General features: G+C 45.6%; 1 long non-coding RNA gene across 1 annotated transcript in view; it reads left to right on the top strand.

The window, feature by feature from the left end:
• The first annotated feature begins 719 nt into the window (after positions 1-719).
• Positions 720-13,343, top strand: part of LOC139263815 (uncharacterized) — a 51,549-nt gene continuing 38,925 nt past the window's right edge. Inside the window, exons 1-2 of the long non-coding RNA XR_011593213.1 lie at positions 720-780; positions 3,293-3,348. This is a non-coding gene — a long non-coding RNA (uncharacterized lncRNA). The remainder of the gene's footprint in view (positions 781-3,292; positions 3,349-13,343) is intronic.

The following is a 13,343-nucleotide window of genomic DNA, read 5'->3' as shown; positions in this document are numbered from 1 at the left end:
ATTTAAGAGAAGTATGGTAGAGCCCGTCCAGTCAATGCTTCCTGTTTTTGTTAAGCAATCAGGCCATCCTTTAATTCCGGCATGTCAGTTTTAGGCAATCCATCTTTCTGATAAAATGCATCCTTCTGGCACTCAAAGGCTAAGCTGTTTTAGAACACATTGTTTTAGTTACTGGCCTGATACTTTATGTGCTCACATTAAATGTGGAGTGAAGGCTTTTACTGCTTTACTGGGAATATGAACTGCAATATAACCTTTGAAGAGAAAGTTCAGTAACAAGTTTATTTCCCCATTTATCTTGCTGAACCCCTCCTCCCCCTCTTTAAATGTTACTCCCATCGGATCCGATCAAAGACCACAGAATAAATGAAAACCACAGCATTTTGCAAATAGCACTTGGCTTGTTTATCCTCCCACCACTAGGTGGCATTCACCACCCCAGCAACACTATCTTCCCAAAATATTAGTGCAGGTGCGAATTTAAACACCACTTATTCTGCAGAAAGGTTTTCGATTTATTACAGAATATAGTGAACTACAAATATGTGATTAGAAACTAGCACATTTTATTTTACTATTAAATTTGTCAAGAAATTTTTTTATTTAAAGGGGCGCTACCTTCGTCAAAACATTCTACCGATTTTTGTTTGTTCATAAGCATAGTGATGTATTTTGAGGTGAGTTACATTATCACACCACTTTATTTTTTGTTGTTATGTAGGCGATGCTGGAAAGGTCGCATTTATTGCACATCCCGGGAGCGAATGCTTTTACAACTGAGTAAGTTGCTAGCCTGCTGGGCCACTTTAGAGGGCATTAAGAATCAACCACATTGTGTGGACTCGAGCCACAGTAGGCCAGATGAGGGTGGGCTGCAGATTCCCTTCCCTAAGGACATTAGTGGACTCTTTGGGTTTTTACGATAATCCAGCAGCTTTCATTGTTTTAATTTTGCAGGTGTTAGACCACAAATTACCAGAGTTTATTGAATTCAATTTCAGAATGTGTTAGTGTGGGATTTGCACTCACGATCAGTACATAACCACTATCATACCCATATATGCTATTATTTGAAAATAATGCAGGGGTCATCTGGCTCATTTCCCCAAACAAAGCATGAAGGAACAGTTAGCGATCCTGCACTAGAGGCAAAAATTCAGCCTCTCGAGAATGCCTCTTACCGCTGGAAAGCAGCGGCTACGCGGTGGAGTCGAATGGCTGCCGATTTGGAGCCGAATGACCGCTGCTAGCAAAATTCTCCTCGGTGCTTTTTCCGGCGGTCCTCAGTTCCGCCCCACTGCTGCCGACTCCTCCTAAGTGCATCATCAAAATGCGCGCCGCCGATCTCCCGCACCTCAATCGAAATTCACCGTAAAAAATCTTTGGGCCGCCGAGCAGTGCCCCTGACAGTTTTTTCTGTTGGTGCACTGTGTTTGCTGTGTGTACAACATGACTGTGCGGCGGCCATTCAAGGGGAGGGCGCACTGCCGTGACCTCAATTTTATGTTTTTTGTCGGCCTCTCTTGGGTGCCAGGCCGCTGGCCCGGCCGAAACCCTCCTTGGTGGCCCAGTGGACCTAATTAAAATAATCGCAGAGCTTGCAGCGGTTCGCCCCTTTAAGTGAAGGGGAGAGATGTGGTGATGCACAAGCATCATGATGTCATCAGCGCGATGCTGATGACTGACAGCGGTGGAGACTCCGTCCCGCCTCCACTTCCGTCCGTCTAATGTGCTCCCCGCTGCGCAACCACCCCCATTGTGACCAACTTCCGGTCCGCTCGGAAAAAAATGACAAAGAGCTGAATTTCGCACAGGAGGCCACCTTATCTACGACGGTGGTGAAAACACATTAACAGCGGTAGGTGCGACCCATTTCGGGTGGCGCTGAATTTCCACCCCACTGAGTCTTGCTAGATGGGAATGCAGAAAACAAGTTTTGCTACAACACTTTAAGGCTGATTTTCTGACTCATGCTCCCATGTAGGATGCTCAGCACAGGGGGTTACAGAATCACCCATATTTATAAACATAGTGCCTCTTTGATAAAGAAAGAAACGTGTCAAAGCGCTTTACAGCCAATGAAGTGCTTTTGAAATGTAGTCACTGTTATAATATAGGAAACACGGTAGCCAATTTCCACACAGCAAGCTTCCACAAAAAGCAATCTGATAATGACCTGATAATCTGTTTTAGTGATGCTGATTGAGTGATAAATATTGATCAGGACACCGGGGAGAACTCATCTGCTCTTCTTCGAAATAATGCCATGGGATCTTTTACATCCACCTAAGAGGGCAACAGGGCCTCGGTTTAACCTTTCACCTGAAAGATGACACCTCCGACACTACAGCGCTCCCTTAGTGCTGCACTGAAATGTCAGCCTAGATTTTGTGCTTTAGTCTCTGGAGTGGGACTTGAACCCACAACCTTCTGACTCAGAGGTAATAGTGCTACCCACTGAGTCATGGCTATAACAGAGGGTCCATTTGTCTTTATATGGGAAAGGAAGAGCTTGCATTTATGTGGCACATTATAACATCCTCAGGATATCCAAAAACACTTTACAATCAATGGATTGCTTTTGACGTGCTTTTGAGTCATTGTTAATGTGACAGTCAATTGCTCCAATGTGTCTATTGACACCACTGTGTCAGCCAATGGGTTGGAAGCAGGGTGGGACTTATGGCAAGATTTACAGCAAATAAAGTCTGTTTACTCAGCAAACAGCAACAGAGTCCATTGATTATTTCTCCAGCAAAATGCAGTGAGTGTAGGATAATTACATACAAATCATGTCCATAAAATCAATCCCGGTCATTGACAGCAGTGCAGTCTCCAGGCATGATTGGTGGGGCATTACCCAATCATTTCCATTCTGACCGGAACTTGTGGTGCCACTATATACAGCCGTCAGTATAAATTGGGCTGAATGGAACCACTATTGTCCCTGGCATAAATGCTACATATCAGCAATCCTCAGATTCGTCCTTCGTACTACATCACTGGACAGCAATGGACAGTCTGGTCTGGTGCCCATGTTTGAGTTGACCAGTTGGCAAAAGAAAATCCAACACCAGATACAGAGCAAAAGGTTGCCCCCAAACATCCAGCAAGGTCACATTTAATCAAAAAATATCAAGCACCAGGTTTTGCCTGGACTTCTGTCATGTTGAAAAAACAAATTTGCACATTATTGATGGTTAAACATTGCAGGCTTTGTTTTGCACTAATTCTAACTCTTAGCTTTCTGTCATTTGATGCTGTTTCACCAAGTTCTTTGCTTCATTTTCAGAGGGCAACCCTGAGTGTTTTGCATTGGAATCCAAATGCTCACTGGCTAAATTACTGGTAGGCAGCTCATCTCAGTTGGAGAGGGGAGTGGGGGAGGAGGCGGAAAGGAAAACTAACAGGTTCATTCTTAGTACAAGGAAGCATGCCTGTTGCTCTACTGAGTTGGATCAGTGTTACAGCCAGCAATTAAATGTTTGCATATACCAGGCAATCTGTTCCTCCACCCCACCACCTGCCATCACTGGGATTTGAATGCGGTCTCTTTGCTCATATCACTGTACATGGAATTCCTATCCTTTGGACTGGTTTAATTAAAGGCTCTTCTGGTCGGTCTCCCATCTTCCACCCTCCAGAAACTCGAGCTCATCCAAAACTCTGCTGTCCATATCTTAACCCGCACCAAATTCCGTTCACCTATCATCTCTGTGCTCGCTGACCTACACTGGCACCAATGCTCCCTCTAAATATTACCGTGGTGTGTGGCCTGTTTATTTAAATGCACGGCACCTTTAAATTTGCAGTGCAATAACTACACTGGGACAGCTTGAAAGCGGCTTACATGGTACCTTCACAGATTGCGTACCCGCACAGCTTACAGGGATGATGTGTGAACAGCTTACAGGGGAAATTGATTGGCACCATGTCCACCAAGGCTTCAATTTTAACATTCTCATCCTGGTGTTCAAATCCTTCCATTGCCTTGCCCATCCCTATCTCTGTAACTTCCTTCAGTCCTACAACCATCCGAGAACTCTGTGTTCTCCAACTCTGGCCTCTTGTGCATCCTCCACTTGCTTTGCCCCACCATTAGCAACCATACATTCAGCCATCCGTGCCCTAAGATCTGTAATTCCTTCACCAAACCCCTTCGATTCTCCACTCTCTTTCTTTAAGGCACTGCTTTAAACCTAACTCTTGTCACCTGTCTTAATGTCTCCTTCTTTGGATTGGTGTCAATTTTTGTCTGATAACATTTGGGATGTTTTACTTTGTTAAAGGTGCTATATAAATGCAAGTTGTTATTGTTAAAAGAAAAATGGTACCACCAACATGAAAATGCTGATCCAAAGTGGGGATATCTTAGCGTGTGTGTGGGGGAGAGGGATCAGAATGTAAATAATAATATATTGGTGTCAGTCATTGTGGGATTTAAATCAATAACCATGTGGCCTTCCTGGCATTGCCAATGGACATTTTGCCAACTTTTTCACTGGGCACAGGATACAAAATGAGCACAGACTATTCTACTCAAGAATAGCATTCTAAGAACTGATTCTGTTCAAGACTCAACCCAATCGTTATGGAGAGCTTCCTATTCCTTTTAATGGGATAAAATTGTTGTTGTTGTTGTTGTAAATTCTTGAGGTAGAAAATGCTTTTTATGTTCGCTCTAAAAGCACAGCCTGTGGCAGCAGTGTGACTGAGATTGTCTTGAGTGTGATGTCCAGCTACCCAATAGATTCCCCCCCCCACCGTGATCATTTATAGGTTTCCACACTTAAAAGCTTCAGAAACAATTGGTCAATTCTGGGATCAAACAGAAACAGTGGACGTGAATACTTGACAAACAACACACTTGCTCTTAACGAGAATCAGCCTTCTGCAAACGATACTTCAGACAGCCGAGGTAGCTCAGTGATTTTATTTGTGTTTTCTGAGGCCCATCTTGATGAAAGACTGTTTGTCCAGCACCCAGCTATGATGAAGCAGATTCTTATCCACGCACAGTCATATCTTACAAAAATACAAAAAAGGGTCCTAGCAGGACACATTGAATTTCCCTATCTCTCTCATCTCAGTGGGGGCAAACAATCTGAATCCAAACCACAGGGAGATAAATAATGAGGGGTGATCTGCCGGCTTAATGGCTACAGCACTGACTGCACCCACCAGATGATCGCGAGCTTAATTTTCACAGTCAGATGTCATCTAAATTTACCCGACACAATCGGAATGACTCTTGCCAGTTCTCAGCCAGGCAATTAGGTAGAATGCCTCAGTGCAGCAGATGTTCCACATCAAGGGAGGTGAACACTGACATTCCTTCTCACATAGACGTATGCCTCTTCCTTCTGGCAGGTTGCTGCCACAAAGAAGTCTCTTGGCCAGGCTATCTTGTTCTCTTGATTACACAATATTGCCTGTATGTAAAAGACTTCAAAAGTGAAGTGTTGGGGGTGGGGCGATGGGGGGTGGGGGCAGGCGGGGGGGTGATAAGTAGCTGTCCTCAGAACTGACATGTAAATAAATCTATTTATTTACATTTCTCCAATTGCTCATCTGATTTATTTCCTTACCCCCATCTCTCCCAAAGGAAATAATTCATGTTGGGGGTACCAGAAAGGCACAGACCTGTCCAGTACCTCTCCCAAGTGGCTACCCTTGTATGAACCTTGGTACCATGTGTCAGTGGGCTTTTCAGACTGTAAAACAGAAAGATCATGACAACCTGTGACTTTACTACATATAAATAATTTGCATTAACCATGTCACATAGTCATTATCCAGTTATTCATTTGTTCCGCTTAAACACAATGTAACACAAATAACTATATGGATATGAAATAAATGGGCTGTTTAATGGATGACTGTCCTAGTTCCTGTTATTTGACCTTGGATTAATATTAGTGTCCTAAAAAGGTTTGCTCATTAGTTATGGAAGAAACATACGCGCTGTCTGTTGAATAATGTATAAAAATATTATATGCCACTTTTCCAAATGATTCTTAGGAACAGTCCAAATCATAGCTTCAAGTACTTGCTTGATTGTACTATCTGCCAACTTGTGGTGTCATGACATAGACATGGCTAAGTTTGAGGCCCCTAATTGGTTAGTTCATAAGAACCATCGTCAGTTAGATAATTTACTGTCATCTCCCTCTTACAGCTTTCACCAGCATGAACTCCACCATCCCAAATCTAGCCAAGCATTCAGGGATAAGCTTTAGGATTGATTCAGATTTGAAATTCATCTTGTCTAAATCCAAAGTCAGAAACAAATACACGTGATGATGAGACTGAAATTCAGGGTCCGTATATGGCTGTTTTGTGGTGGCCATGCGGCGGAATCGAGTGGCTGCCGCATTGCAGTCCATTGGTCGCCATGTCCAAATTCAGCTCAGGGATTTTTCGGCCTGTCCCCACTTTCGCCTCGCTGCTGCTGACTGCTGCAAGCGCGTCATCAAAGCGCGCATCACCGATCTCCTGCACCTCCAGCACACTCTGCCCGAAATTTACCTTCAAAAATCTTAGCTCAGCCGCGCGGTGCCCCCAACAGCTTTTTCTGTCAGTACACCTTGTTTTTTGTGTGCGCGGCCTGGCAGCGTGGTGGCCCTTCAAGAGGAGGGCACACTGCTGCTGCCGCCATGTTTTATTTTTGCCGGCCGACTTCCCGATCGGTCGACCAATTATTGCCCCGGGTTCGGCTGGACTTCCAACAGGCAACCTGGCACCCCCTCTTGGGTGCCAGACCGCTGGCCCGGCCGAAACCCTCTTTGGTGGCCCAGTGGCCAAACCTACATATTCTCTGATTCTCTCCCCTTTAAATGAGGGGAGAGAAGTGGTGATGCACACGTGCAGTGACGTCATCACCGCTCCGCCGCTGAGTGACAGCGGTGGAGACTCGGTCCCACCCCAACTTCCGCCCCTCACCAGGACTTGCCACCGCACTTCTGCCCCCATTATGACCGACTTCCGGTCTTGTTGAAAAAAACCCGACAAAGACCTGAATATCGGTCAGAAGGCGACCTCTTCCCATGCGGCGGTAAAACCAGGCAAGAAATCGTAGGTGCGCCAGGTTTCTGGCGTGCCTGAATTTCGACCCCGATGTTAGCAAAGCCTAATATCAACTCCCTGAACAATAAGGAAATGGACATCATGGATAGTTACTGCTAAATCACCAGGGAACCTGACCACACAGATAGCTAACCTTTGAATTGCCGGGGAAATAGATACAATGGCCCGGAATTTGCGATCAGCGGTGAAACAAAGGCGTTCGCCGCCGGCACCGAAGAAAGCTGCTCACAGATTCTTGCGATCTCTGCGGCGAGAAGTTTGCCTTTTTTGACTTGTAAGTGACTTCAACAAGTTGTTTGAGCAGCCAATCACATTGCAGAATTCTCACAGACAGGGAAGCAGGAAATGAGAACCTGCTTTTATCCCGACTTTTAAAAATTGCTACAGAGAGCAAAACAAAGATTGAGGCTCTGACATGGCAATAAGGTTGAAACTGAAATATGAGCAAACTTGAAATAAAAATTTTAAGTTTCTTCAAAATTGTAATTTTTATCAGAATGAAGAAATTTTACATTCTACAAAATGAAAAATTCGTTTTTCAGGGCCATAACCTTTGTTTAGCAGTCAATACACTGTTAAAACCCCAATTACACCTAATCCAACAAGGTCGAACTTTTAATGGGGTATTTAACGGCGATATCACTGGAAAAGCCGAAGCTTTGTCAGTTTCACTTGTTACACAGATTGCTGGCTATGGGGTGATGGGGGATTGGGGGGGCGGCCAGTGCAGCCAGTGTCCGAGCAGTGAATGACTGACCTCAACTTCAGCGGTCAGTTTGAAAATGAAATAACAGTGAATGCTGTTAGTTCATTACGTTCATTACGTAATTACCCATTGCAAATTGCAGCCCATAAAGTTATTAGAGCCGGAATAGTTCTGCCTTTCAATCATCTGGATGAAGTTCCACACCAGATCACTCTACAGATGGACTCTTCACTTGTATAGCTTTCAGCTTTCTGCCCAAACAGGTCACATAGGTGCATACCATGGAGCTTTGGAGCCACAAATCAAGTTTAAATCAATATCCTCATTAACTTGCATATAGCTCAACTTGCTGATACTAAATGATCGTAGTGTTTTGATTTCCGATGAGGCAACAGCAACGGCAGTTTGGCATAAAATCAACATAGCAGCAGTTTCGTAGATGGACGGGATCAGTTTCCGTCGAGGTTCTATGCCTATGCTGTAGTTCCTGGTCCGATCGATCTGATTGGCTAGATCGGAATGAAATAAAATACATATACCCGTTGCCCATTGTGATATATTCTCTTGGACATCACAACACACAGACTTTACAAGATGGATCTTTTCACAGGAACTTGTCAGGTGACCTGTCACCTGAAGCCTTTATTGTATTTACAGCAATGGCTGCATTACCACAGTATTCCACTAGGTGGAGCATTATCCACCAAATAGAGCTATATATTACACCTCCCTCCTTAATAAATAAGTAATTATAACAAACAATCATCGTACATAACTTGCAAAAGATATGGGGCTAAATTTTCCATTATTTTTACGTGCATACCGCCCACTTAACGTCCATTTTAATACTGAAATGAGGTGTAACGTCCATATATCACCCATTTAGCTACAAAATGGAAAGTAACGCCCATTTCTCGGTCACTTATCGGCGAGCATTACTTTTGGAATGTACATAACGGCGATAAAAAATAATACCGCCCGCCCACTTTTTTTGGGCGGAAAGATCAGAATGGGTGAAACCAACCGCCCATAATATCGTCCAGCGTTACTTTTGACATGTAATTAACGTCGAGATTTAATAATACCGCCCGGCCACTGTTTTTTGTCGTAAAGATCACATTTGCCGAAACTAAGACCCAGAAAATCGCCCAGCCTTACTTTCGGCACCTCACACACATCTCGCTGACAATATTGTTCGTCAAAAAAAACGCTGTGAAAAAGTTGAAGTAACCTGAACTAATCACAGCGCTATGGACGCCATTTTATAAATCGCAGGTTGCATTATTTAAAAGGCTGCTCTGCTTCAACTTCGGGGGAGTTTGGATTTACTCTGGAGGTCTTTTAAGGTGATGTGAACATCTGAACAAACATCTTTTCATACTGTGGGCAATTGGAATTTACTTTAGATGTCTTAGTAGGGACATTTATTGCTTGTGAACAATCGGTATTATAATGATAATTATTGGAATGGGGCCAGCGATTTCTCAGCCTGTCTTTATGACAACGTAGATGCTGCAGAGTACAGATGGCAGAAGACAGCATTATGTGCCCAATCTAAGACATGCCAGATGAGGAGGACGAGACCATACACCTCTCGTACTTACAGGGAGAAGCGGTCTTACCTCAACTTATCCGAGCACACCTGCCTTTGGAGACTGCGCTTACACAAAGAGGTTATCAGTGAGTTATGCCAGCACCATCAGGACCTCACTGTCCGTCGAGGTCAAGGTGACTGTGGCACTTTCATTCTACGCATCCGGTTCCTTTCAGGCCTCCGCTGGCGACATTTGCTCTATATCTCAGCATGCTACACATTGCTGCATTAGACAGGTCACTGAAGCCCTGTATGCATGTAGGATGAACTTTATCAGCTTCCCTATGACCACGGAGGCTCAGACTGAGAGGGCTCTAGGATTCGTCTGAATTGCTAACTTCTCCAAGGTGCAGGGAGTAATAGATTGTATGCACGTCGCCATTCAGGCACCTTCTAAGGATGCAGAGGTTTTTCGGAGCCAAAAAGGATTTCACTCCCTGAAGGTGCAACTTGTTGTCGACCACAACCAGATAATTATGGCAGTGAATGCTAAATTTCCGGGCAACATCCATGATGCTCACATCTTGCGTGAGAGCGCTGTATCTGACATGTTTACCAGTCAGCCACAAGGTCAATGCTGGATGATTGGTGACAAAGGATATGGTCTCACCACCTGGCTGATGACCCCTCTGCGTGACACCCACACCGAGGTCGAGAAGCGATACAACGAGAGCCACAGAGCCACACGCAATATAGTCTATAAAACCATTGGTGTGCTTAAACAGCGCTTTAGATGCCTGGACCACTCTGGAGGGGAGCTACAATACAACCCTGATCAGCTAACTCAATTCGCAGTCGTGTGCTCCATGCTACACAACTTGGCTATCAGGAGGGGGCAAGAATTGCCAGAAGGGACTGACAGTCCACCTCAGGAGAGAGAGGAAGAGGAGGATGAGGAGGTGGACGCTGACCTCGGCCCAGACAATCAGGCTGACTATGCAACCATGCCCACGCCCCCGTCCAGACCGCAGAAAAGGGCCCGTGGTGGCTACATAGCTGCAAGACTCTTGTGTCAGCAGCTCATAAATGAACGCTTTGCCTGAAAGAACGTTGCTGTTATTCACAAAGCTGACAGACTGCTGTGTGTGCAGCTCAGATATCAATGGTGGGCATTACCTCGGTGCCATTTAAAGTTTAAGTTGATTCAATTTAAGTTTAATTATCCCCTTTCATGTTAAGGAATCACCATATCACCACGGTGCAGCTAACTGAGACAATGCGCAACAAGGTTATGTTAAATAAAAAACATTTAATCCGACCATTTGTGTGAAATCATGTATAACTGTCAAAAACACCCAACCCCCACCCCCATTCCACCCCACAACATATTTATAACATCGATAGCAATCAAATGGTCAACATTTTCAGCAACACAGAACACAACTGCAAACCAACAAGGTAGCCCGCTCCCCCCGTACCCCAGAACTTACAACAAATTTGATACACCAAGATGGAAATATTACAAAGCCATCACCTGTGGACATGCACGTCACTTTCCTTCCCACTCCCCCTTCTTCTCCCCACCTCTACCCCTTACCCTCTTGACTTCACGCCGCCTGGCCGAGGAGCTCCTCAGGCGCTGCGTCATTGGGGGCGATGAAGGCAGACCCGATGGTTGCACGGATACGGGAGAAGAGGGACCCGAGGTGGGAACCTTCTCCGAGCCAGAAGCAAGATGTTCCTCCTGGCTCGCATATGTTGTTGGCAATGGGAGTGCGGCACCTTGGGGTGCAGTGCCATGCTCCGGGACCACTGGGAGGCCTCTGCCACCAGTGTTCCTGGCTATCGCCTCCAGGGCCTCCACCATCCGTGGAACGTACTCCGTCATGGTGCCGGACATGCTGGCCAGCTGTCGGGATATGCCTCCCAATGTCTGGAGGATCTGCTGACCTATGTCAACAGTCTTCCTGGACAAGTCTGCAATGTTGCCGCTCTGATCTGCTGCTCGTGGAGCAGACCTGCCGCGTCTAGCAAACCTCCGCGGGGTCGGCACCGTCCTGGGGACACCTGGGATGCCCTGTGGTGAGGTCCTTGGGCCTGGCACCTCCACAGTGGAGGTGTGAATGGCCGCAGGAGCACTAGATGGCATTGGGGTCGAATGCGTTATGGAGCCTGGCAATGCAGGCTCCTCAAGGTCCGCATTGTCATCCGTAGAGAATGGACCCAGCAGATCCACGGGCGAGAATCGGTGCTCCTCAGCACCAGATGGAGGATTGTGCAGCGAGTCGGGCCCCGCGCCCTCAGCTCCCGGCCTCTGTGGTCTTGCCTGGGGACACGCTGCTGGCTGAGCTGCAAAACACAAATGAGGTTATTAGAGGAGGAGTGGGTGTTAGAGTCACAAGGTGATCACAGCATATGCACGACAAAAGCACCAAAATCATCACAGACATCACATTTCATGACCATCAACACATTCTGCATTGCAATGATTCTCATGAAGCCAGCATTATTTAGAGAACACTTTTAGCAATCATCTATCATATATTATTGTTCGGATATGAGTGGATGTGGCATCTGTGGCATCTATTGATTTTACATCATGCAATGGTGTATACTTTACTCACGTGGCATCACTTCAGGTTCTGCAGCTGCCTGCGCGGCCGACCGGGGTGGGTCCCTACTAGTGCCAGCACCCGCTCCTCGATATCAGTGATGTCGATGGTGACTGGTGGCCCCCACCTGTTAGCCTCTGCTTGGCCCTATTCTTTCAAACCTTCTTCTGTAAAAGGTAACAACAGGACGACATGGCATGAGATCATTGCGTGATATCATTGCTAGGTACTGTCACAGAGACTGATACATAGAGACATAGAAACGTAGATACAACACATAAACGACAGATGTAATCTTCAGTATTATGATAATTATCATTCTTTACCTAAAGACGTACACCTAGGCTATGAATGTAGGCTATGAGTAAAACCTTCCCGGTAAAAGTGAAAGACCTCACATTGGATTTTAATCACTCATCACACTTACAAATCAAATATTATAAATATATAAGTATATGTAAGTAAATGTAACACTCTTGCGAATCCGCCAACGTCGTTCCATCACTTGCGGCACTGGTTGCCCTCACACACTTCGTTGGTCGCCGACGAGACCACCTCGGCTATCTCGGCCCATATCTTCTGGTAGGCTCTGGGGTGGGCTTCCCACGTCCTCCCTGTGTCAATTCACCCCAGCGTGATTCGACCTCCTGCATGAGGGAGGAATTTGCCTCGTCCGAGAATCTCCTCGCTCTTTTTCGTCCTCCCAATTGTTCCTCTCCCAGCTCACTGCTCTCATCAGCGACAGTCTTCACAGAGTGCTGTGTCACTTCCTCCATTCCCTCCATTGTAGGCACCAAATTAGCGAAAATATCTCGCTGGTAACAGCTAAATTTTTGCTCACAATTCTGTGTTAAGGTCGAAATTCTCCCTCCTACCTCCCAAAACAGCCAAACAAGCACCCACACCACACCTACACACGCCTTCACTCCCTCTCTGCTCCCTCTCTCTCTGTCTCCTCTTATGCACGTGTAATGATGACCCCCGACTTCCTGAAATGCGGGAAACTAGCATTGCCATACCGGCGACTCTTTATGGCAGAAGGTCAGAAAAATTTAAAGCTAACGCCCATTTCAGATCGCTTGCGGTAACGCCCATTAAAAAAAATGCAAAGTAAAGATTTTGACAATGGGCGATAATCCGGCAATCTGAAAACCCATATTTACCACCAACGCTGGAAATAATGCCCATTTTTGCACAAAAGTGGAAAGTCTAGCCCCTGGACTTATTTTGCCATATTTACAAATCAAACTTAACTGCTGATTTTCTGTTTCGAAGAGGATACCTTCGATCTCGAACAGAACTTTCCATTTCCATGGCTGTAACGGTACTGATCATGGTTCCTTGCTTACCGATTGATATGTTGCACACTGACTAATGATGTACTCTATATATTTATCTAGATCTG

Source organism: Pristiophorus japonicus, chromosome 5, assembly GCF_044704955.1.
Source record: "Pristiophorus japonicus isolate sPriJap1 chromosome 5, sPriJap1.hap1, whole genome shotgun sequence".
NCBI lineage: Eukaryota > Metazoa > Chordata > Chondrichthyes > Pristiophoridae > Pristiophorus > Pristiophorus japonicus.
Note: the sequence above shows the minus strand (reverse complement) of the source record. Positions and strands in the feature narration are given on the sequence as shown.